Source organism: Papio anubis, chromosome 12 (assembly GCF_008728515.1).
Source record: "Papio anubis isolate 15944 chromosome 12, Panubis1.0, whole genome shotgun sequence".
NCBI lineage: Eukaryota > Metazoa > Chordata > Mammalia > Primates > Cercopithecidae > Papio > Papio anubis.
This window is the reverse complement of record NC_044987.1, coordinates 114,295,473-114,300,712: the sequence shown is the minus strand read 5'-3', so window position 1 is coordinate 114,300,712 and position 5,240 is coordinate 114,295,473.

Genomic DNA, 5,240 nt, shown 5'->3' with positions numbered 1-5,240 from the left:
GTAGCACCATCACGGCTCACGGCAGCCTCAGGCTCCCTGGCTCAGGTGATCCTCCCACTTCAGCCTCCTGAGTAGCTGGGACTACAGGTGCATGCCACCACACCCAGCTAATATTTTGTATTTTTGGTAGAGATGGGATTTTGCCATGTTGCCCAGGCTAGTCTTGAACTCCTAGGCTCAAGTGACTCACCCCCTCAGTCTCCTAAAGTGCTGGGATCACAGGTGTAAACCACTGCCCAGCCAGGTCTGCTTTCAGAGGGCTCACGTGAGCAGGGAGGCCCACTGGGATTATCTCCCTTTGTACAGTGGACTGCACCATCTAACACGGTGTGTCATGGAGTAAGTCATCAGATCCGCAATCCCAGCATTACACTGGGTACATACACCAGGGGTGGGGGATCTTGAAGACATCGTGAAATTCTGCTTAATGATGACCAAAGGGCAAGAGAGGTGTTTCTGGGACAGGACATGGAGCCAAGGGGTAGTAGGCCAGGTTGGGTGAGCAGGAGATGGAGGCCTGACCCCACCTCTGAGAGGGTCCCACTATATTCCTGCCCTCAGGGACACCCCAACACCTACTTCTAGGAGCAAGAATGGTGCCTGGGCAGACTCAGGGGGGGTTCTGGCCTCCAGTCTCCTTACAGATGGAGCGTCACCATGTTCTGTACTTAAGGGCAGAGTGAAGAAGCTGCAGGTCAGAGGAATGTGGCGGATGGGCCACAGGGCAGGGAGGGAGACTGAGTGTCGGCAGACAGGTGGGCTGGGGGACCACCATGTACCACCCCAAGCGACCTACAAAGAGACTCTAATTTGGGGGGATGGAGGAAGGAGGTGTTAGCCCAGCAGAGGGGACAGGAGGGTGGCCTTGGGCACGATGTCTGACTCCTCCTGAGGTGTGGGAGTGAGAGGCTAGGCCAGAGGCCAGAGGAGCTGGGCTTGTTGAAGATGGGCTGGGCTCTGTGCCCTGGTGGCTGAGGGTGACACACAGTTGGAGACAGAATTACCCTCCAGCCCCCAGCCTGTGAGCCCATGGTGAGGTTCAGGGCCGCGGGGATCCTGTAGGGCGAGGCCAAGGCAAGAGAGAGGCAGCTGGAGCAGAACTTGGGCAAGCTCATTCTTGCACACACAAGACACACTCCAGAGCCCGCTGGAAATGCAGAGGGGCCATGTGCACGGCAGCAGCCTGCACTCACACAAGGGAGGCTAAGACCATGCACCTCACTTGTACTCTCAGGCTGCTGAGGGTGGGGGACAATGAGGTTACACTCGCCATTTCATTAGTGTAGGGCAAGGGGGACCCCTGCACCCTACAACGGACCCCTCCTAATGTTGTCACCACAGAAGGCGATTGCTCACGTGACAAATACTAACCATTTCCTGTGGAGTCAGGCAAAGGCCTGGGCCCTCCAACAAGTTTAGGGTAAACCCTGCACCCTGCACTCAGTGGCAGCCCCAGCCTCAGCAGCCCCGGCAAGGCAGGGCCAGAGCTGCAGGGACTGAGACATACACACAGAAGACTGGCAGGTGAACTAGAGCTTTTACTGAAAGTGCTCAGAGACCTGTAAGTCTCAGCTCTGCAAAGCACCGTGCGGTTATATGTGTACATCACCCTGATAAATGTGTGAGCCTGTCCCCCAGACTGCAGAGCAGCAAAGGGGCTAGGAAGGGCTGGTAAGCTTCAGGGCAGAGATTAACTTCAGCCTGCAACTGGGGAAGAGGCTCTTGAAACCCTCTTTCTCCACTTTTCCACCCGCTCGTCCTTGCAACTTCAAGTGGCTAGAGTGTAGAAAGGGCACAGTATTAAGATTCAGAAGGCCCTGGCCAGGCACGGTGGCTCACACCTGTAATCCCAGCACTATGGGAGGCTGAGGCAGGCAGATCATGAGGTCAGGAGATCAAGACCATCCTGGCTAACACAATGAAACCCCGTTCTACTAAAAATAGAAAAAATTAGCTGGCGAGCATAGTGGTATGCCTGCAGTCCCAGCTATTTGGGAGGCTGAGGCAGGAGAATCGCTTGAACCTGGGAGGTGGAGGTTGCAGTGAGCCAAGATGACGCCACTGCACTCCCACCTGGGCAACAGAGGGAGACTCTGTCTCAAGAAAAAAAAAAAAGATTCCGAAGGCCCAGATTCTCATTCAGTCTGGGCTACTTCAAGCAGTCACCGGACATTCTGGGCCTCAGGCTATTTCTCACTGGAATTTGAAAGTAGCTAAGATTCTGACACAGTCGCCTCCAAGTTGGGCCATGTTCTGGCTGCCAGATGCCCTCAGAGCCCTCTAGGGCCCAGCAATCTCCTCAGAGCCATCACCCAAGGGTCACAGCTGCTGCAAGAGAGAGGCTTCATGGTGTGGAGAGGACACTCTTCTTGCCAGTGTGGGAGACCCAGCATTCAAAAGAACTGTCCTCCTCAGTTCCTAACCTTGTGTTGGCAAAACTGCTTTGTTGCCCAAATCTCATGACTGCGAGAACAAAAATCTGTGCTGATATGCAAACTCTCTCAGTGGAAAGAATGAACCACTCCTCATCCCAGGGAGAAACCTATGTGTTTTGGTTTTTCCCAGCCTGATTTTTCTGTCATATTTGGAGAAAAATTCCTTTAAAAAAAATATATCGGCCGGGTGCGGTGGCTTATACCTGTAATCCCAGCATTTTTGGGAGGCTGAGGTGGGTGTATCACTTGAGGTCAGGAGTTTGAGACCAGCCTGACCAACATGGTGAAACCCCCTCTCTACTAAAAATACAAAAAATTAGCCAGGCATGGTGGTGGGCGCCTGTAATCCCAGCTACTCGGGAGGCTGAAACAGGAGAATTGCTTGAACCCAGGAGGTGGAGTTTGCAGCGAGCTGAGATCATGCCATTGCACTCCAGCTTGGGTGACACAGAATTAGACTGTCTCAAAAAAAAAAAAAAACAAAAAAACAAACATAGTTTATTATATAAGTGAATCCTGGTCCCTGTGATGGGCTTATTGGTAGGATTTCCGGTAGCAAGCATAGGTACCAGGGCCTCCAATGTTTTTGGATTTGCAGCAACAGGGGTCAGCTACTGACAGGGTCCAGTCATGCTGGATGAGGATGCCTCTGGTCCTTTTGGAAGCCTCATCCGTTTATTTCCGGTAATAGGCCACTAAGGCTTTGGAGATGGACTGACGGATAGCATAAATCTGGGTCACATGACCACCACCCTTCACACAAACATGGGTGTGCATGTTAGCAAATCGCTCCTTGCTGGGAAGCAGAACTAGTTCCAGCAGCTTAAATTGCAGTGCTCGGCTCCATCATCTCCAGGGGCCACCCATTCACCTCGATGAGGCCACTGCCATGTTTGCAGTGGACTGAACAGACTGCAGCTGGCCCTTGGATGGCGTGGCCAAGAGCACAGATAGGAGCGCCTCACTACAAGGCACCGCAAGCAGAAAAGGCACCTCTCTTTTTTTTTTTTTGAGATGGAGTCTCCTTCTGTTGTCCAGGCTAGAGTGCAGTGGTGCAATCTTGGCTCAGTGTAACCTCCACCTCCCGGGTTCAAGCTATTCTCCTGCCTCAGCCTCCTGAGTAGCTGGGATTACAGGCGCACGCCACCATACCTGGCTAATTTTTGTATTTTTAGTAGAGACGGGGTGTTGCGACATTGGCCAGGGTTGTCTTGATCTCAGGTGATCTGCCTGCATCAGCCTCCCAAAGTGCTGGGATTACAGGCGTGAGCTACTGTGCCCATCCTTTTTTTTTTTCTTTAAGTTGTCTCTAGGGACCTCGTAGATATTTTCCTAGACCAGGCCATGACAGGACCAAGCAGACCACTTAGAGGGGAGGTAAGGCCCCTTTCTGCTGGATGAGGGCAGCCTCTAAGGAGAGCTAGGGGGTACCTCAAGGTCCTGAGTTTGCAGGGAATTGATTTATGAACTGAAAAATAAAACACTGGGAGTCGGGGATGGCATGGTTTCTGAGATAAAAGGAAAATACTTGAACCCTCCACCAATCTGCCCTGGGCTCAGGCAGACAGGCAGAAAGTGAAACAGCAGAGAAACCAAAAGTGAAATGGCTCATTCACATTTTATAACTTTCCCACCAAACTGCCCTACTCAGAAAACACAAAAGAAAAAAAAATTAGGACATTTTCAGTCTGGGGCATGACAAGATAAGGAAGCTGCCTGGAAGCTGGGTGCCAACTCCATGAATTTGGGGGAACTAATTGCTGGCCACTTGGGCCTCACCAGGGTGACAGAGATCCCTTCTTTCAGTCCTTTAAGCTCTTTGAAGAAAGTCAAGTGGCCATACATAACGACAGGGTCTGGGTTTCATTTATAAATAACCCAGGAACATTTTGTTGTTTTCAGTCTTCTAGGGCTGGGTTTTCCCAGCACACAGGGCTCTGGGGAGATGTGAAAACCATGGCACGTCAATGAGAATGCTGCCAGGGCGCCAGTTTGGAGCAGCCTCATTCAGACAACTGAACAACTACTTCATTCAGGATCCTCGGCCGTGGGCCCTTCCCTAGATCAGCCCAGAAGCTGCATCTCCGGGGTGGATCCCTAACAGTGCTGAGTAGGAGGCAAACCCTTTGGCTTCTAAGGCTGACCCAGGAAGTCAGGACTGGGCCTGCCGGAGGCTCCTTGTCACCAATTGACACACAGCCTCTGGTGACAGTTCTGCCTAGGAGCCTCAGTATCTTCTTTTGAGAATAACACACACACACACCCACATCCACACACACCCACAAAGGTGTCAGTAGCTTGTGCGCTTTACTATGATGAAAAGAATGCTACTGAAATCTCAAATCAAATAAAAACACTAAGTCAGGGGCGTAAGATTGCAGGCAGGGCTGGAATTACTTATCTGCTCTCCAATGGTTGGAGAGCAAGAGGGGAGGACAAAGGAACTATCTATTCCCTCCGAAGGGATCTTACAAGCGGTGGGCGAACAAACCTCTCATCATGTCCTCTCTAGATTCCAGTGTCCTCTCTAGATTCCACCTGACTCAGCTCCCCTGAGATATCCCCCATTCTCAGATTTGAGTTCCTGCCTCTTCCTCTTAGCCTACCAGCCCGAGTTATTCCCTGACATAGGCCCCTAGCCCTCCAGGCTTCCACATCTCCCAGAATCGAGAAAGTTGGACCCAAGGCTTTCAAAGTCGCAGGTTCAATTCAGAACTCTTTTGAGAGCCCCCAGGGTCCTGCTCCCACAGGTTGGTGTCTTGATACTGGTTACATAACAATCAGTCCCCGAAGTTCTGACATCAC